The sequence below is a fragment of the Talpa occidentalis genome, unplaced genomic scaffold (genome assembly GCF_014898055.3).
Source record: "Talpa occidentalis isolate TD23 unplaced genomic scaffold, MPIMG_talOcc4v2.1 talOcc4.5, whole genome shotgun sequence".
Taxonomy (NCBI): Eukaryota; Metazoa; Chordata; class Mammalia; order Eulipotyphla; family Talpidae; genus Talpa; species Talpa occidentalis.
In genome coordinates, this window is record NW_023604861.1 from 10,793,820 (window position 1) to 10,814,650 (window position 20,831).

The 20,831-nt window shown below is 45.2% G+C and overlaps 1 non-coding gene across 1 annotated transcript; it reads left to right on the forward strand.

Annotated features, from left to right (window-relative positions):
• Window positions 1-14,978: 14,978 nt before the first annotated feature.
• Window positions 14,979-15,051, forward strand: TRNAF-GAA (transfer RNA phenylalanine (anticodon GAA)). The gene has a single exon. It is a non-coding gene; the product is annotated as a tRNA-Phe (tRNA).
• Window positions 15,052-20,831: the final 5,780 nt, after the last annotated feature.

Below are 20,831 nucleotides of genomic sequence, written 5' to 3' on the forward strand. Positions count from 1 at the left end.
ATTGAACAACACTGTGAATGTGTTTAATGTCAGTGAATTTTACACTTGAAAATAGTTCAAATGGTCAGTTTTAGGTTGTGTCTATTTTACAACAATAATTTTTTTTCATTTGAATGTTTTAATTATGTTTAATAAATGCATGTTCGTTCTCAGCTTTATGTTTAGATGCCTATGGATTTGGGCAATGAGGTCTAACTTTATTTTTTTTTCTTTTTATTCATTTGTTTATTTTAACATTTATGATTTTTTTAATTTAAATTTTATTTTTATATTCCCCATACAATTACAACCCCCTTATTTTGACCCCAAGCCCTCCTTTCCCCACCCCCCACCCCCCATAGAGTGTCTCTGGTTCATAGTTACAACAATAATTTTTAATATGTGTCCCCAGACCAGAGTATCCATGTCACTGGTCAGAAATCAGAGAAACTCTGGCTGTGGGCCCAGTAATTCTGATGCACCCTAATGCCTGAGAAACTCTATATTATGATAAGAGATGAGGTGGGTGACATGAGATGAGAGGAGTGAGGTGGTAAGGTCATGGGGGGCCATGTCTGCCCCCCAAAAATGCTTGGACCTCTTCCTGCCGGCAGAGCTAACTTAGGATTTTAAGGAAGAAATTGATATCAGTAGATTTGTGGAATTTTCTATTTCCTGATTTCAAAATTATCTGTGCTCATTGTAGAAAGCTCAGAAAACTGAACCAATAATATAATGAAAATCATCCATGCTCTGCCACTGGAAGATAACCCCATTCATTTATTTCTTAGAGCATATACCCACATTTTTTTAAACCAAATATGGGATCATAATGGACATACTGTTTCAGAGTCTGCTTTTTTTCACTAAGTAATATATCATGAATGTTACGAGATCTTTTGCCATTTTTACTGACTCCAGAATTATGTTTCTGATAGCTTATTCTGGCAACAGCATGAAAGATGAATTTAAGGAAGGCAAGATTGAGCTCCTGCAGGTATCCAAGTTATGAAGCTGTTGCAGTAAATCAAGCTGGTGGTGACAAGGCCTAACACACAGCACTATAAACAGGGTAGTGTTGGGGACAGATGGGCAAATTCTTTAGATTAAAAAACTTGTTGATTGATTATACATGGGAGGTGCACTTTCTTGACTTCATCACTATTGAATTGGAAAGACTAGAGGATAGTAAATTATATTTGCAAAATGTTGAGCTTTAGAGATCTGTGGTATACCTGAGTGGGGGTATCTAACTAAAATGTGGATGGGGGAGTTCACTGTTCAACATGCAGAGATGCATATTTGGGAGTTAAATGGTGATTACCAACTGAGTTTGGATAAAATACTCCCCCCAGGAGAGCACACAAATGCCGGGGTTGATGGTGGATGGCACAATTCACAGACCAGTCACAAGAAGTACCAAGTTCCAAGTTCCAGGCAGATGAGATTAAAAAAAAAAAAAAAAGATCAGGGCAGTGGACTAGAACAGGAGGAAATAATACCGCAGATGTCAAGGGGTAGACATTCAATAACAAGCAGGAGGCCAGCTGAAGTTCAGTAGTAGGGAGACTTAAATAGCCCCTGTTGGCTTTAGCAATGTACAAGCAAATTTTCTAGAGTCATTTAGTGGAATCTAAGAGCTGGTTTTGGTTTTGTTTTGTTTGTCCATTTGTTTTGTCTCATTATCTGCCACATAGAATGAAATCATATGGTATTTGTCTTTCTGTCTAGTTTCCCTTAGCAGCATCCCCTCAAGGGCCATTCATGTTGTCAAGAACATCAGGATTTCATGGTTTTTTTTTTTTAAAGATTTATTTATTTATGCATACAAGAACTGGTGTGCAAGCCAGAGGTGCCGGGTGTGTGTGTGTGTGTGTGTGTGTGTGTGTGTGTGTGTGTGAGAGAGAGAGAGAGAGAGAGAGAAAGAGAGAGAGGATTCACCAGAGAGTGGGGAGCTGAACAGGAGGATTGACTGAAATACACTGCTGAGGGGAGCAGCGGGTGAGTCAGGAGAGGTCTGCTGCTCCATGTGGGTAGCTCCCTCGCCTGGGAGGGAACTCAGGCCATAATGGTGCTAGCACTGAATCTTAACCCTGAGACCACCAGCAGGCCCTTATTCCTCTTCATTTGTCTCTGCCTCTCTTCCTCTCTCCACATGCACATACTCTGTCCATCCCCCCTCCCTTGCTGTTTGACACACCACTGTTTGACTGCATAAGACTCATTCCTAGAAATTCAAACTTGAAGAAAGAAGTAAACCAGGTTTTTTTTGAGGGGGTGGGAAAGTAAACCAGTTTTGCAAGTACTGATTTCCTTTATGTTTTTCTGCTTAGGCGGACTAATCTTTTTTTTAAGATTCATTTATATATGCATACAAGAACTAGGGTACAGGCCACCAGGGAGGTCCCATAGACTGATCTTTAATCCTCACTTCGGTGCTTCTTTGTAGACATTTCTGTGTTTTGAATACTTGTTCCTTGATCTTTTTTGAGTTTTAATAGTCAATATTCCTAATACAGTTGTGTTTACAACTAAACTATGTTTTAATTGACACACTCTTAAAAAGATGAGTTTTACTCAATGGTGGACAATATTCTTTTTTATCAATATAATCTTTATTTCTTAAATTCAGAGAGTGGAAAGCTCCTTTTTCCTGACAATAGGTCAATTTTAAGGGACAAAAGAAGCAACTGTCCTCTAAGGTCTTGATTGTTTATTACTGGGAAGCCCAATTAAATGTATAGTAACAATTCTCTGCTTATTCCCTCATCTATTGACATTGAATGAAACATTGCATTGTTCACATAATGAAGGTAGCCATGAGACTTAACCATAGAACTCTAAGAGGAGTGCACATTTCAGATTTGAATTCTGAATAAAAATTATAGAGACCAGAAATATTAAATAAAATAAGCCAAACAAGCTCTTGAGGAACACTTTCTATTTCCAGCAAATTTTAAAGCTTTGGTTAAATGGTTCTGGAGTCCTGCCCTTCATATTTTTAAAAATAAAATTACCTTAGGAATAACAAAGCGGTTTTTCTTTGAGGAATGAAGCTCAAAGTAATTTGTTATATCATATATCAAATGAAAATTCCACATGCTAATATTTAGAAATACACAGTTCCCTTCAATTAATCTTCTCCTCTGCATATATTCATTTTGTGTTCACAATGTTCTAATATGAAGTATGAACCTTTCTGACTTATTCTGCAAGTATTTCAACTATCATTAAAAAAAGAGCAGTGTAACACATAGCTAAAATTAAATCATTTCAAAATTCTCAGGAGTTGAAATTGTGATTGCCTAAGTTAATGGACTAATCAAACCATAGTTTTAGATGATATTTCTGCAATATTCTAATTACTGCAATCTGATTTTCCTTAGTAATTGTGAAGGTCAAAACTGAAAGCCTGATTCAAAAAGGAAATTAAAAGTTAAGAATAAAAGACAAGAAAGACATTTTTATCCCCAACATATGTCATGATAGATTATTAAATTGACCTTGTAAAATAAAAGAAAGATTTTGCTATAAATCACATTAGCTTTGGCGACAAGGTACTGAAACTGAAATAGCATTTTCCATTTAATTGTCTTAGTTTTCAATAAAGGTGATTCATTATAAAACCCACAAAAGTTATATCTACATATGTTTTGTTATGATTTTGTAAAGTTTTCATATGCATAAAAGCAAAACGTAAGAAAAAATATATTATCAGATTATTTGAGGCTCAAAGTTATGTTCCTGGTATATATAGGAGAAACCAAGGGCTAAGGGACTGCTCAGATTGACTATGGATTTGGGTAAGGGACGCTCTAGCTCAAAAATTACATTCCTAGTCACCTTCTGATGCCTAAAATTCCACTAGTAGGGAAGAAAGATCTTCTATCTTTAGTGAAAAATAGTATTAAAAGCCAGAAATGTTTAGGATCTGTAAGACTAAATTTTTCTTTTTTCACATTTTTATTATGAAAAATTAAAATTGAAAGATATATTTCTCCACTTGTGTCCAAGCATTGCTGTTTTGCTTTATTGATTTTACCCATATATGTGTGTGTTTGTTCAAGATATTTGAAAGTTGACATGATAGCTTTCCCCCAGAATACTTCATCACAAATATCCTAAGAACAACAGCTTTTGCCTGCATTCTACAAAATCATTTTAATACTAAAAAAATAATAATAGTGATTTTCTAATATACATATTCAAATTTGTTCATATTTCCCTGAAGGGCAGCAGAATATGTCACCCCCAAATTTGCTATTTTGCCATAAGGATTATTTTGAGCTGAAGAAGATTGACAACACTCTACCCTTCCTCCATGTGCCTAAAAGACACCTTTGCAAAGGTGTTCCTCCACCCCTCTTTGTCAGGATGGGTAGAAGTTAATCACCTACAGTAACTCTACACCCTTATCAGCCCACAAATGGCACCAGAGAAATCTAAAAAACCTTACTAACTAGCCCTTACCTACCTTTAGTTATATATTTACCTTCCCACAATTTGCCACCCTAAAAATTTATCTTCTTTCTTTATCTTATCTCTTTTCTACAAATATATCGTTCTTTTGTTAAGACCCTACATTAAGGGCCTCCCTGGTGGTGCAAGAGGTTAAGACGCAACCTATGAAGCTGTCAGCAGCCATTGCAATACGAGTTCGATCCCCGGGCAGGGAGCAACCCACATGGCACAGCAGACCCCTCTTGTCTTGCCCACTACTCACCTCAGCAGTGTATTTCAGTAGATCCACCTGTTCTGTTCCCCACTCCGTCTCTGGTGAATCCTCTCACCCCCACCCCCACACTTCCAACCTGTACCCCAGTTCTTATATGCATAAATAAATAAATCTGTACAAAAAAAAAAAAGACCCTACATTAAGCCCGTGGTCTACCCAATGCACATATCCTCCCTAATTTTTCTGTTTAATCTTTTTTTAGTCTGATTTACAGGGTACCAGTGAACTGAAGGGGAGCAGAGGGAAATACACCTCTCCTGAAGTCTTTATGTTTTGTTTTCTCTATACCAAGACCTAGTAAAGGCCCACACCTTACACATTACTTTTGGTCGTCTTTTTAGTCTATTAGGTGTAGATCTGATCTCTCAATCTTTTTGATGTTTTCATTTTTTTTCACGACATTTGTATTTTGAAGACATCAGGTCAAATGTCTTGGAGAATGTCTCGTATCTGTCTGATTATTTCTTCATGGTATCAGCTAACTTATTTCTCCATTTTCTAAATCCTGTTCACACTGGAACTGAGGTCTCTGCCTAGAGACTTTGGTAGTTTCAGGTCATCATTTCTGGCACATAGCTCCACGGGTGATATTGTGTATGGTGTATCCCAGCAAACCGACAAAAACAGGTTGAATGACTTGTTTACTCTGAAGTCTAAATGTTTCCTGTTGGCTCCTTTTCTGAGCCAGATTTTTAATAGGAGGAAGTGAATTGAAAGTGATTCGTCCTCAAGGTTCTCAGAACTACTTTGGCATAACGTTTCCTCAGGCTGTGGGGACGGGCCGGGCTAGGTGGCTGTAAGCAAGACTCAGCACTGGTTAAGGTCAAAAGGTGTGATGGGTTCCTTCCCACCCAGTGGGGAAGAAGCCATTGTAGACCATTGGTAGGAAAAGACATGAAGTGATGGGGCAGAGCTGTAACTACCCCCTTCTGAATCTGTGCAGCCTTCTGTGGTTGGGGGAAAATGGGGTGAGTCAGCTTTTCCAGTCACTAAGATGAGATTGGCACAGAGAGCGCAGATTTGGAATTTGGGGGTCAGAGTCTCTTTTCTGTCTCTCTAATGTTGAAAAGCCCTGGAAATGTGCCAGAAAATCAGAGGCGAGGGAGTCTGAGGGGACTCCTGCCTCACACTTTGGGGTTCCGATCACAGAAAGTAAAGTCATGACTGCAGGAAGCCGCAAAACTCCATTCTCCTTCCTCACACCCCTTCCCATCCATCCACTAAAGTCCCTTGAAAACTCTGGCCTGTGTATGCAAGGACAGGGAGGAGAGGGGGTAGAGAAGAGCTGACTTGTGGCCCAGGCTCCTGAGTGGTGGAGAGGCGGGTCAGTAATAAGGAGGAACCTCCCTGGTGACACTGGGGCTTAAGACTAAGCACTGTGGGGGCCGGCCACAGCCACTGCAGCGGGAGTTCGATCCCAGCCAGGGAGCTGAAACTCATGGCCCAGCAGACCTCTCCTGACTCATCTGCTGTTCCCCACAGCAGTGTATTTCAGTCAATCTGCCTGTTCTGCTCCCCACTCTGTCTCTGGTGGATCCTCTCACCCTCCACACCTCTGGCCTCTACCCCAATTCTTGTGTGCATAAATAAATTTTTTTTAAAAGGAATAGGGAGGTAACCAGGGAAGAGTGTGGAGTTACGGTTTAGGGACAGACACCCTGGCCCCATCCCTACCCCGCAAATAAAACAGTACTAGAGAAGTGGCTGGAAGCAGCAGAATGTCAAGAATGGGAGGTTCTTAGGAGGGGAGTCAGGGTCAAGGGCACAGGTGCTTCTGTGTCCCAACCTTCCCTGAGCCTCTGGTCATTGAACTCCAGCTCCTGCATCTTCATGGGGCAAAGGAAGAGAGTGATTTATTTTTTTGTTTCTGGTATTTTTGTTTTTAATTGTCAAAGGATCGGGGAAACTCCTGTGTTGAGTTTATTTTGTTTTATTTCTTTAGGTGAAAAATCAGAACTTACCCCTTGATAGCTGGATGAGGTGGGGTAGCCTGATGGGGTCTCCACCCCATCATGTGGTTGAGAAATGTCCCTTCATCATCAAAAAGGAGAGGCCAGCAATTAAGCTGACAAGTATTAAAACTGCTACTAAGCCTCTGATATTCAAGCTCTGGAATCCAAGTTTTCTGGCCTTTACGGTATTAGGCAAAATCCACATGGTGAGTTAGGTATTTGCTTGATGGATGTAGGAGGAATGGATTAGAACATATGAAAAACTGGGTAGGTTGTTCTTGAGTACAATTGATTTAATTGTTTTTGGCCGGGTAAGTGTACCCAGAGGCTTTGTATTGATGTATACGATTCAACAAAAACAAAAAACATAAGGCCTTCATTGACTTGTGGTTTAATGGCTTTAAATAAATTAAATTCTTTGGGGTCAATTCAGTACATTGATGATATTTGCCATCTATTAGCTTTTTCACACTTCTCCCCAAGCTACAACTTTGATGTATAACTTGGAGAAGTCGCTTTATAATCCATCCAGCAAAGGTGTTATTTTCGACTCACAGAGAACTTTAAAATGCATAAGACATGCTCATAAAGACATTTACAACAAAAAGCTGAGCCCTCATTCCAGTTTCCAGGCTCAGATTTAGAGTCTCATGCCAATTTGTAATTGAAATAGGATCTTTCTCTTAAAAAATATGAAGAACTTTTGTGGCCAACCAAAGAATTTGCATTATGGGTCAGCAGCCAATTCTCCACCTTATTAACGTGTAATTGCTGTAGACTGATTTGTGTCTTTCCCCAACCTCCATTCATATGTTAAAATACTAAACCCCCACCCGCCCCATTCCCAGCTGTGAGTGCCTTTGGAGCCAGGGCTTTAGGAGGTAATTAAGGTGAAAGGTCGCAAGGGTGGGGCCTAAAGCCTATAGGATTGGAGCATTATAAGCAAGGAAGGGAGAGAAAGACCTCGCTCTCCAAGTAGAGAGGAGAGTTCCAGGAGCTCAAAGAAGACAGCCGCCTGCAATCCGAGAAGACAGTCGCCTGCAATCCGAGAAGACCGAGAAGACAGTCGCCTGCAATCCGAGAAGACGTTTCACCAGGAATCTAATCAAATGCCACCTTGAGCTTGCACTTCCCAACCTCCAAACTATGAGAAAGTAAAAAATGTTCTGTAAACTTTGACATTGATGGTGCTTTATTAGGGCAGCCTAAGCCAGCTAAGAGAATAATCTTAAACCAGTTATTTATTGCATCCACAGTTTCCTGATACGTAAAATTTGTGGATTAGGCTAAATAAATCCTAAATGCTCTTCTATCTTAAGCATTACTATAATTCTAACTGAAATTGTGTGGTTCCAGAAGAGCAGCAATCTTTTGTTTCTAATTCTGAGTTTTCAATTTTCAGAAGTGTTACGAAATATTACAGGAAAGTTGCCTATATTTTTTGCCCAGATTACTAACTTAACGTTTTGCTTCGTATACGTTTTCATATTGTCTTCCTCTCTACATATTTACAAATATACCGTTTATTTTTTTTAACCATTTGGGAATAGATTACAGGTATATCTCTAACCCTTAATATTTCAGTGTGGATTTCTAAAACCAAGGATATCTTCTTACTTAACCATGACTGCCAAGCTCTAGAAATGTACCATCAAAATTTGACACTTTATCTATGGCTTGTGTTCCCAGCACTGCAGCCGTCCCATTAATAACCTTTAAAGCATTTCCTCCTTCCACATAGGAACCAGCCCAACATCACAGGTTGCTGTGGTTGTCACGTCTCTCTTGTCTCCTGTCTGGAACAGTTCCTCAGTTCTTTGCTTTCATGATCTTAACAGTTTTGAAGAATACAGGCCACTCTTTGACTAGAATGACCTTTATTTTGGATTTATTTAATGTGGCCACATGATTAAATTCAGGTTACGTGTCCCTGGTGGACCACTCTATGTGCGACATTGTGTTCTTCCTAGGAAGTCACACGGCAGGGCGGGGTGGGGGTGGGGGGCCTGGATGTCTGAATGGCTTTCACTGGTCATGTTCATCTTCTTCGTGACCTGATGGGACATTGTCCAGCTTCTCCACTCTATCATTTCTATTTCCCCCAGGAACTTTTATGGGATCTATGCAGTGACAGTTGAGACTATGCAGTGGCCTGTTCATCCCAGAACTCTCCTAGACTTAGCAACCATTGAAACTCACACTGAACCAGTCTTTACAATGATGCTTGGAAAATGGTAATTTCCAATGCCACTAATGGGGTTTTTAGGAGTTTGGAATGCAGGGGTCCTTGTGTTCACTCTGAGAAAGTTTCACCAGAGATCCTGTTTCAGCAGCACACAGCGAGTTTCCCAGGCGAGATTCTCTACGAAACAGAGATGGTAGTTATAGTTAAAGGGCAGGTTTATAAGAAAAGGGATAGGGCAGAGGCCTCCCCAGTGGCACAGCGGGTTGAGCGCAGCGTTATGACGCTGTCCGCAGCCTCTGCAGCATAGGTTCGATTCCTGGCGGGCCAGGGAGATACCCACATGGGGCTGCAGACCTCTCCTGTCTTGCCCGCTGCTCCCCTCAACAGTGTTTTCAGTCGTTCTGCTCCCCTCTCTGTCTCTGGTGAATTCTCTCACCGTCCCGTGCCTCTGGCCTGCACCCCAGTTCTTCTATAAATAAATAAACCTTAAAAAATTAAAAAAAAGAAAAGGGATAGGACAGTAAAAGACACTGGCATAGACACATGTGTGCAGGAAGAGCTGCCCGAGAGGGACAGGTTTGCTGCGAGAGACCTGCATGGTTGCAGGTGGGTGGCCTTGAGGAGAGCTGCCTCTGCTGAGGAAGGAGAAGTCCCGGTATGATACAGGTCAGGGGCAGGCCGGAAGGCTGCTGTCCTGCAGAGGGAGAGAGCTGGTGAAAAGAAGCACCTGCATAGGCACAGGTGGGCAGACCTTGTGCCAGTGCAGAGACCGCACAGATATAGTCTTTTTCTCTTTGGGAGGGCTCACTCCTCTGTGGAGTGGCCTGATTTTGGATAACTCCAGAATCTGAAAGAGACCAGAGATTCCTGGATGGCCTCAATCTCCCTATCTTTGCCCTCAGGTCTGTGCTCCACACTCCCTACAGTGTCCCGATACCTGCTTGGGCCTTATGCCTTGTGATAAGGCACTGGCCCTAAGGGTCTTGATTTCTGCAGCTGGGTTAATGTACATGTCAGTCCCCTCCACCCCCACCTCCTTGTGTGAGTCAGGTTTTAGTCTTGTGATGCCCCTTTTAGGTTTTCTATTCCCCTTCCTCCGTTACCACCACTCCTACCATTGCAACAGGGTGGTCCCCAGGAAAGGGGGAGGTTCCCTGCCCCACCCAAGGGAGGGTGGAGCTGAGCAGGAAGGGGAGAAGCTGAAGAAGAGACTGAGGAAGGAAGCAGGATGGAGCCAGGAGACCTGGAGGAGGCGAATGGAGCCTAGAGACACGTAAAGAAACTGTGCTTGTCTTTTGGTCGTGGACTGGGTGACACAGATGTGGGTGAGACCCGTGGGGAGGTGACAATGGCAGTTTTTATCTTGATGTTGATTTTGCTCTTTTCCTTCCGGGCTTGTCTGGTTATTTCTGACCCTTTGCTGTGGGTCCCCACTGGAAGATGCTTTAGACTTGTGGCAGGCTTTGGGGCTTTGCTCTGGGCCGATCCCATATGGATGGACTTTTACCCACGAGGGGACGGGTAACTTTGGGTGCTTCATTTAGAAACTAGACTCTTTGCCTTACCTGTATTGTTTCCTAGTTTTATTAAAGTTCCTTCCCATTAAAGTCTCCTATGTTTTGTGTTGATGCGGCGGATGGCAGAACCCATTTAGAATAGGCAGGTTTGCGGGGTTTGGGCTGCCCCTCTCCCTGTCCTATAACACCACCAGTCAATGCTAGTCACAAGCCAGAACCCTCAATTTCCTCCCCTCAATTATTGTGCTAGTGCATTTTAAATTTATTGAAAGGGTAATAATCTATTTTTCCTCTTTATTTTCAATTTTCCAATTGTCCCAGATTTGGTTAGTGGGATGCTCTTCAAACCACTATGTCCTTTTGTTATATTCCAGTCTTTTTAACACCGCTGAGAACTATCCATTAAAATCAGAGGTAAATAAAAACAAATGGTATGTTTGTGTACGTTGTGGGGTCCCAGGAGCAGAGTTAAAAAGATTATCGATTGGCAGCAGTTGAAAACTTATTAGGGGCCTCCTGGTGGTGCAAGGGGTCAAGTCTTAGCACTATGAAGCTATCTACAGCCACTGTAGCGCGAGTTCCATCCCCAGCCAGGGAGCTACCCACATGGCACAGCAGACCTCTCCTGTCTCCCGGCTGCTCCCCTCAGCAGTGTATTTTAGTAGATCTGCCTGTACTGCTCCCCACTCTGGTGAATCCTCTCACCACCCGCATCTCTGCACTGCACCTCAGCTCTTGTATACATAAATAAATAACTCTTAAGAAAAAAAAAAAACTTATTAGATGCTGTGACTATGTACAGCCTATTCTCTTGTTTCATTATTCTTAGATCTAGTTAGTTCTCATAATTAGTTTTCATAGTTATCATACATAATTAGAGTAGAGTTGGCAAAAAAACTTTGGGCTAATTTGGAAGACAGAACTGCCAGTTATGCAAAACTTATTATCAATGTGGCGTCTTCAACTTCCTTGTCCTCATTTTGTGCCAACTTCTCTATCATCTGTTCGTTCTTATGGTGATTCTTGCATGTGCAGATTTTTGCTTCATTTTAGCCCTAGGCTCTTGGTCCCTGGGCATTCTGCTTGCCTCTGCAATGTTGCTGAGCAAGGTCAGATTTTCTCCCAAACTTAGTAATAATTTTCATTTGTTATCAACAGGAGGCCACTAAGCTAGAGGTTTGGAAACATTCTCTGTTCACAGTGCTCTTGGAAGTCTTTGGCTAGAGCCGAAGACTATTACAGTCGGCGCCCCCTGGAGGATGAATACCCCACAGGCACTATCCAAACAAAGTATCATGGAGGTGGAGGCTGGTAGAATATAAGGGACTGCAGAAGCAGCCCCCTGGATACAGCATTTTTGGGGTGATTCAGCCTTTTCAGAATTTCAATGTTTTTGGATCTTCAGCAATTTGGGGGTTGGCCATTTTTGTCCCCACTATCCTGATCTTCCAGAAGGCTGTCTTGGGCCTGTGAAGGACACGGAGAGGCTTCCAGCAGCCAACCTCAGAGAAAAAAGTTTGGAGGCTTTGCAGGGAGCTGAGGGACTGAAACTGTTCCCAGGTTTGCTGCTGTTATAGCCCCAAGGGGAAGGCAAAGACTCACAGCTGGGCACCACACAAAGAGTCACTGATGGCCATTTACCTCACCTGAAGCAGTATCCAGTGTTTTATTAAAGTCCTAAACACAAAGGCCCTCAAGATGGCGTCTTCCTACCATTGAGGGCCTGAAGCACGCAGCCACCATATTATAGGTTGGGATCCAGCTCATGAAGATAGCAGCAGACAGAACAGGAAATGCTCACTGGAGCTGCCAAAATGCCCCAGCACAGCACCAGACAATCAACACTCAAAACAGCAGCTGCCGCGGCCGAACAACCCCACAAATGACCACACTCAGGCAGCTCAGTGAGGCACCTGGCTCTGGTCTGCGCCTGTTGCTTCCAGGCAGTAACAGCAGCAAAGCTGGAAGCAGTTGCAGTGGCTCAGCTACTTGCAAAGCTTCCAAACCGTTCTTCTCTGAGCTTGGCTGCTGGAAGCCTCTCCACGTCCTTCAGAGAGGCCTGCAGCAGCCTTCTGGAAGATCGGCATGATAGAGACAGAAAATAGCTGACCCTGGAAAAGGTGAAAATCCAAAAATGCTGAAATCCCGAAAGCTGAATCCCAAATGCTGAATCTTGAATGCTGTTTCTGCAGGCCCTTATATTTCTTATCAGAAGCTCCACCTCCACCCTATATTTTGTTCCCATTTTTCTTGGGGCTATCTATCCTCACCAGCACCCCCTCCTAAGGCACCACCTGTACAGTCTTTGGCTTCAGCCACCATTACACTTGCCTCTCCACCTTACTTTGTTCTCAAACAAAACATTTACAATATAACTTGTTCATTTTGTGACACTGTGATGGCCATGGGGCCTTTGGGTATAATCACCTGGACACTAAATTCTCAATTTTGGGTTCTCAAAGCCCGATGAACAGACCCCACACAACCCGAGGCAGGAAAAGCAATGGGAATTCCGTCTTTACTGATCTGACATGGCGTTGGTGGGTGTGCTTTCTACTGTAGTCATGAGATTGTTTAGTCTTCATTTCATCTTGGTCTAAACTGGTTTCGACAGCAAGCAAACACCAACAGCAGTGGAGCAAGGACCAACAAGCAAAGGACAAGGAACTTATGGTCACCAGGGGGCAGTGACAATCCCTGCCTTGTCTGTATCCTGCTCCTTGTTCTTGTGGGGCCAATGGGCAGAGGCCCACCTTCTGGAATTGCTTCCTGCTGAATATGGATGAAGGTCTGGGGGCTTGTGGTGGAGCAGAATCTTTCCTTAGCTAACTTGAAAAACAACAGAGTTGATTACGAAGCACCAGGTTGGGTAGTGTCTCTATCTCACAGATTTCTAGTAGTTCTAGGATAATTTTAGGCGTGCTAGTGTGACAGCATTCTGAGAAAACACATATAATCAAGGACAGCCCTGGGCAAACTGGGCAACGCAGTTAAAGGTGGCCATGCATCACTGACATTCAGAAATTTATTTTTACTCAACAAAAATCACTATTATGATGAAGCTTCTATTATCTCATAATTTGTCAAAGGATCTTATCACATTGATTGTGAAAGTTGGATGCGCGTTGGTTATGCTGTTCCTTCACTGATCATTCTTATCCTTGTTCCCCTCAGTGTTTTCTCCCTGTCCTCATCCCGAATCCCATCAACACTGACTTGCCTTTCCTGGTCACCCAGGCTCTTGATTTCCCAGTGACAACCCACCAAGGAAAGACAAAGAAGGGGGAGCTAACACTGAGTGGGGGAGCTAACACTGAGTGTCCCGGACACCACCAACATGTTACCTCTCACATCTTACATATTTGGGGAGAGTTTGAGAGTTAAGAAGAAATCTGAATCCTAATTTAGATTTCAACCTGGAGACAAACGTTTTGTAAAATTTAAGAAGCTGAGCCATCTCATAGTTCAATCCAGGCAGTTAAGGAACCCCGGGAGAGGCTCTGAAAATCACCCCAGTGTTTCCTCAGAGGATGTAGCTACATTCATAAAGGACGACGAAGTCCCTAGAAGTTCACTTTCCCATTTCCTTACGTTTGGCCCAGACAGGCAGCTGCTCCAACCTCCTCCTTCGTCCATTCATCTCCCCCGACCCCACGGGTCCCCGTCCACCCCAAGCTCTCCTCGGCCTCCCCCTCCTCAGTCACAGGCTGCTTTTACATCGCAGACGCTTCTGTTATCGTGTTCATGGCAATAGAAAGGAAGGGGCTCTCCATTTGAGACATGGGAAACGCTTGCAATATTCAACTTTTGGGGTCACTGCCTTCCACCTTCGCGTCTATCCCCTCTTCCACCCCTCACGCCTCAAAATTGCCCGCGAAGCGTCCAGGGAGATGCAAGTTGGAAGTAGGGACCCCAAAGGGTGGAAGAATCATCATTCTTGCCCTCAGCGGCAATGGACTGGGAGAGAAAACTACAAGCCAGACCACAGGCCGTGTCCGCAGGTGCAGTGGGGGCGGGGGGGGGGGGGGCTGGGCGGGGGCCGAGGGGGCGAGGGGGCCTGGGCAGCAGGGGGGTGTCGGTGGGGGGCTGAGCAGCGGGAGGGGGAAGGGGGGGAAGAGACGGGGTTGGGGGGAGGCCGGAGCGGGGGGGGGGGGGGGGGAGCCTGGGCAGCCAGAGGGGCGGTGGCCGGGGCAGCCAATGGGGGGATGTCAGGGGGCCTGGGCAGGGTGTGTGTGTGTGGGGGGTGCCTGGGCAGCCGGGGTTGGGGGCGGGGGCCGGGGGGGCGGCCTGGGCAGCCAGGGTAGGTGTCTGGGGGCCCGTGCAGCCAGGGGGTGGGTGTCGGGGGGCCTGGGCGGCCGCGGGGGGGGCGGCCCCGCGCTCCCGCCTGAACCCCAGCTGGCGCAGGCGCGCGTCCACGACGCCCGCGGAGCGCGGTTAAGTCGGGGCGCACATCGATGGGGGCGTCTGCAACACACGCGGGGCGCCTCGCCCAGGCGAAGAACCCCGAGATAACCTAGTAAGAAAAGAAACAGAAAGAGAACCAGGAAGGGGCGGCGCCAGCGGGGAGAGCGCGTTTAGTGATAGCTCACTACGGAGGCCACCGAGAGGGCGCCGAAATAGCTCAGTTGGGAGAGCGTTAGACTGAAGATCTAAAGGTCCCTGGTTCGATCCCGGGTTTCGGCAGAGCCTCTCCTTTTTAACCCCAAAAGACCCCTAAATTGCGTGAGCTCCTCTGTGCACAGTAATGCGGGCCCCCCCAAAGCCAGCTCAGGGGGAGCGCGGGACAGCCAGGGTAAGGGGGTACAAACAGCCGTTCCCCGTCGGGCGGGCAGCGCGGGCGCTCAGCCCCGCCACTTCCGGAGCGCCGAGCGGGGGCGGGTGGGAAGCGCTACTGCGCGTGCGCGGCGCTACTGCGCGTGCGCGGCGCAGAGCCGGGCGCCGGGAAACCCGGAAGTAGGCAGCTGCCGCCCCCCTCCCACGTCCCGGGCGCGCCCCCGGGTGGTGTAAAAGGAATGTGCGCGCAGATCTCGGGGTTCCCCCCTGAAATGAGAGCTGAATGTGGGAACGGGCGCCCGCGGAATCCATTTGCCTGGCGACGTAGAAGGACGCCCTCCTTCCAATTCCAGCCCCCCAAAGCCGCCCCATTGGGGGAAAAAAAGCCAAACCCTAATGTTAGTTACGTGTCTCCTTCTGGCCCCGCCCGGGAAGGGCAGCGGGAACCCGGAGACTCGGGACTTTTGATAGGGGCGCAGGCAGGGCTGCCCGGTGGCATAACCAGGGGCCCGGCCCGGTGGGGAAAGGCGCGGCAGCTTTACCCCTTTGTAAAGTCTTGCGCCAAACGGCTTCCTCTGGTGTCTACACCGCGGGCCCCAGACCTGCAGTGCGGGCTCCCCTGGAACCCGCTAGCCCGCGTGCTCTCGCCCTGCCCGACCCACAGCCAGGAATTACCCGGGTGGGCCCAGGCCCGTGGCCTAACAGCCCTCCAGGAGCTGCCCCCTTTGGAGAGCTCATCGGGACATTGTTTCTAAAGGAGCCCTTTGCTAGGGCTTTTTTTTTTTTGTGTGAGACTTTTCCCTTTGGGTGTTTTGTTTTTTGTTTTTGTTTTGGTCCTGCAAGTGTGTAATTAAACTTTGACTCGTGTTCAAAATGAATTTTTCTGAGAATTTTTGCCTTCGTGGTGGGTGTTGGGGAGGGGGCCTGGTAGGGGGACATCAACTTTCCCAGCAAAGCGTGGGAGCCAAGGCCAAGGCTCAAGCAGGTGGTGGGCCATAAAATAGATGGAGGAACCAGGGTTCAGGGGTGGGAATTGTAGGGATGGAGATGGGAATTGAAGAAGGAAGAAATTTCAGTCTACTGGAGCCACTCAAAAATAGAACATGCAGTGCCTTGTGAATTAGCAGTGGTAAAAGAGTTGCTTGTGGGGTCTGTGCATTAGGTTTGCATAGTTTCTGGACCTGTTTGTTTAAGTGGGAAGGTGTCTGTAGGGTAAGTGAAAAAGTATGAGGCTTTTCTGCCTTCCCACCATTAGGATTGATGATGGATCCTTGCAGTCCTAAATGCATGCCTGATGGCCATGTGTGGGCATGTATAAGTGGGTGCACCTGTGCTGAGAGACTGGACTTAATAAGGGCTGCGTTCCGGGGACGCCAGCAGAACCATGAGAAGAGCAGAGAAGCAAAGAGAACAAAAGAACGGAACAGCAGAGAAGCAAGGTCACAAGAGGACTCCAAAGAGCCCAGATAGAGTGAAGACTTGCTGGGGGCTGGGAGGCCTGAAAGCCTGGCACTCCTGCCTGCTGTGTACCCATTAAAATCCCAATAAAAGCCTGAAAAGCCAAACTGAGGGCTCCACCTTTACCCCATCTGCTCAGGTCATAGAGATTCTGCCCTGTGGCCATTCCTGCTGATACAGTACTGTATCACGTTCTCAAGTACTGTGTGCTCTCAGGTTATTCCTTCTTCAATTGGACATTAATTAGGGACCTCCCACTATGTGCCAGGCATTATTTAATCCTCATAACTACCCTATGTATCATTAGCATATTGCCATTATAGGATTGCAAGGATTAAACGTAATGTACATCAGGCAGCAAACACCTGCCACTGCCTGAACTTCATTTGGCATGTGGTTCTTGGCATGACTGGTTAAGATGTGCCCTGATGTCAAGCACCCTGACATCCTAGGAGAGAAGGCTGAGAAACTCTGGGCATGACTTGTCCCCTGGAGTTGTGTGATGAATCCAGGCAGCTCAGGCATAGCTCTTTATAAAGGAGCAGGGTGGAAGTGAGGGTCAGCCTTCATGGGCGCAGGGTGGAAGTGAGGGTCAGCCCTGCTTTCAGAAGAAATGCTCTAAATGGCAAGAACACTGTCAACATTAAACATTTATAAGAGTTAATGCTCTCTTGTCAGCAGAGAGGTTGTGACTCTTCTTACTGCAGGCCATTTTTCCAGGAGGGAGGGGGAAGCCATCTTCTTATATATATATATATACATATATATATATATATACATATATATATATATATATGCTCTGTTATCCTTCTAGTTCCTCAGCTGGGGCCTCTAAATTAAACTGACAGAAGTCAGCTAAATGAGAGAAAAAGAAGATTATTAAAAGATTGTTAATATGTGTATTGTGCATATATATATGTTTGTGTGTATATTGCATGTACTCAGTGATTAGTAACTCAAATGGGTGTTTAGAACTTGAGCTTAATGTAACATTTTAACAAAAGAACAATGCATTTGTAGAGAATTCAAACAGAAAAGGAGGTATACAATGAAAATTACATTCTAGCTCTGTGTCTAGTTTCCATATGCAGAGGCAAGCATTGCTAGAAGCTTCTGGAATGTCCTTCAGGGAATGATTGTGGTATGCACAGCACATATGCCTCTATGTCTCATTTTACAGTGTTGTTAAACACATGATTGTAAAGACTTTTCTAAAGATGTACTTCTTCTCACCCACTATCATATCTCCTTTCTTTCTTTTGTATTTTCTTAACCTATTATAAACCTAAGCTAAACTCTAAACCATATTTATATCCTGTAAAGTATTCAGAGATAACCTCGCTTAACAGCAAGGATATTTACATTCCCTAATTGAATCAAATTCTAAAGTTAAGATTGTCAAGGTCTCTAATTCCTGAATTGTATCTAATTTGAATGCTCTGATTTCTTAGTCTAAGAACAATTATTACAGAAATTTGGTTTTATTCCTTTCACATAATGAAATATGTGAATATTTGTTGAATAGTTTTGTTGAATAGGTTTGCTGCAGGGCAGCAGTGGCTGCTAAAACTGGCTGAGGACAGTGCCCCACGCACTGTCGTTGAGTTCTTCACCCACGCACACAATTGCAAGACTACTCAGGTTCAGAGAACAACAATAATGGGATTTAGTTAACAAATAAGGGAAAACAGTCAATGAGGCCACAAATGGCCGTTTACCTCACCTGAAGCAGTGTCCAATGTTTTAAAGTCCTAAACACAAAGGCCCCCAAGATGGCATCTTCCCGCCACTGAGGACAAGGAGCTCCCATGCTGAACAATAAGCCATGCTCCCAAGATGGCGTCTTCCCACCACTAAAGGCCTGGAATATGTGGCAGCCTGTCGATAGGCCAGGATCTCACTCACGAAGATAGCAGGAGACATGACAGGAGATGCTCACGGGAGCTGCCAAGATGCCCCAGCACAGGACCAGACAATTGACACTCAAAATAGCAGCTGCAGCAGCTGAATGACCCCACAAACAGCCCATACTCACGCAACTCAGCGAGGCGCCCAGCTCCGGGTCCTTCCCTTCCAGGCTGTAACAGTAGCAAAGCTAGGAATAGTTTCAGTCGCTCAGCTACCTGCAAAGCCTCCAAACAGTTTTTCTCTGAGATTGGCTGCTGGAAGACTCTCCACATCCTTCAGAGGCTCACAACAGCCTGCTGGAAGATCAGCATGGTGGGGGTAGAAATGGCTGACCCCTGTACACTGAATCCCTGGGGACTGCTTGTGCAGTCCCTTGTATTTATCAGAGTCTCCACCCCCACTGATACTTGTTTGTATTTCCACCTGGGGCTATGCATCCTCACCAGCACCCTCTCCAGGGGACACCACCTGTAACAGTCTTTGGCTTCAGTCCCCGGTTACAGGTTGAGCTACTGAGAACACAGGAATGCAACGTGGGCATTTAGCAGCATAGAAACATCTCCCCTTTAGCATCTCCTTATGTCAAGCTGGTAAATGGCTCAGAGAAAAATTTAAACAGTCGTTTGTTTAACCTACATGTTGTTTCCTTAGAGTCTCAATTCATACCATCTTTCAAGTTCTCGATCAAGTTTGCCTCCTTATGAATCATTTCCCCCATAGTTTAAATTAAAACCAAGCTCTTCCCATTTTGATCTCCCATAGGGTCATCTCGGTGATGTGTTGGGTGTGTGCTTCTAGCCCATCTTTCATTCTCTGTTCTGAATATGGGCTCATTTCCTTATGATAAAATGCTACTTCTGCAAAAGAAGGTGTCTTTGACTTCAGGAAGAGAGACTTTAGACTTTCCCTGTCCTACCAAACAAGCGGTGGCTGAGTCCTGCAAAATGTCTTAAGGGCCTATTGCAGTCCTTTGATAAAGGAAACATTGTTGACAAGTGGTAAGGCTTGAAGTGGTACAGGTTGTAGGAGTTCCAGCCATCTGCAAGAGCCAAAGGGTACTGATCTCCACTGGAGAGGCAGCCTGATGGGTCCTCAGAACTATGGGAGAAGGGCAAAGTCACCAGGCAGAACTAGTCCCCTGCAGTGGTGGGGGTACAGCAGGGGAGAGTGACAAATGCCCTCACACATGAGTCAGGGAATCTTCAGGAAAGGGCTTGTTCCCAGCAGAGAGAAACTGCTAGAGAGCCTGAATGACCTTTATTCCTTTTCAGTCTGAGTCTTCACTTATGTTTGTGGTGGGCAGGGGGCATGGGTCATCCCCAGCCAAACTGGCAGAGGAATCTGAGTTGGGGCTCACAGCAACAGTCTCTGGCTTACAGCCTTGAGCAATCTCACACCTGTAATAGACAGGGGTGCACCAAAACTTTGTGCTTTTCTGCACTGCAGTGGAAGAAGAGGGGCAATGCAGGTTAGCAGGAGACAGAGTGGCTGTCTGGGAAGCAGTCAAGGGCACAGGCTGCCTGGCCTGAGCTGCACCTGTTGGCTAAGAAACCCCTTTAAGTTCTATAACCCACCTTAGTTCCAGTCTCCCCATCTGTAAAGCAGAGAAAAATGAAAATATTTTTTATAGAAGGCTATGGGGAGAGTGAAATGAGATCATGCATGAAAAGCAGGAAGGACAGCAGGACCTCCAGGCTGCCCAGGAAATTTTGGCACAGCGCCCCCAATGGCCACCTAGCCAGTACTGCATTTCACTGTTTTCCTAACTGGCTACGATGAAATCTTAAAGATCACAGGCCATCTTGCCATTTGCTACAACAGGGATGGAGCCAGAGGGCATGATAAGTCCAAAGGAGAAATATATAACACCTATTTAGATTTGAATTTCTGAATAGCAGTAGGGAATTCTTTAGTATACCAATGTCTCAAATATTGCATGCAATAGACTTACGCTAAAAAATTTATTTGCTATCCATTTGAAATTGAAATTTTACAGAGTAGCTAGATTTTATCGGGCAGCCTATTCTAATGTTCAAAGCCATAAGTGGTTTTCAAACATTAAAAAAGAATAATTATGGATATTTTCAGTGCTTTTGTTTATATGTACTTAAATTCCCCTTCCCTTCCCCCAGCATAATTAAAAAAGAGGGGAGAAAAAAGTCTGTTTACTTTCTTCAACGCAGCAGAAAAGGAGAGGTGGAGTTGGAACTCTTTGTTAGTACTCCAAAAAGAGCATGGGTCTGTCTCAGTCTAACAGAGGCAAGCTGAGGCATTTTGGGGACCAGGATCTGCCAGGGCACTAACCCTGATTAATTTAGACTATA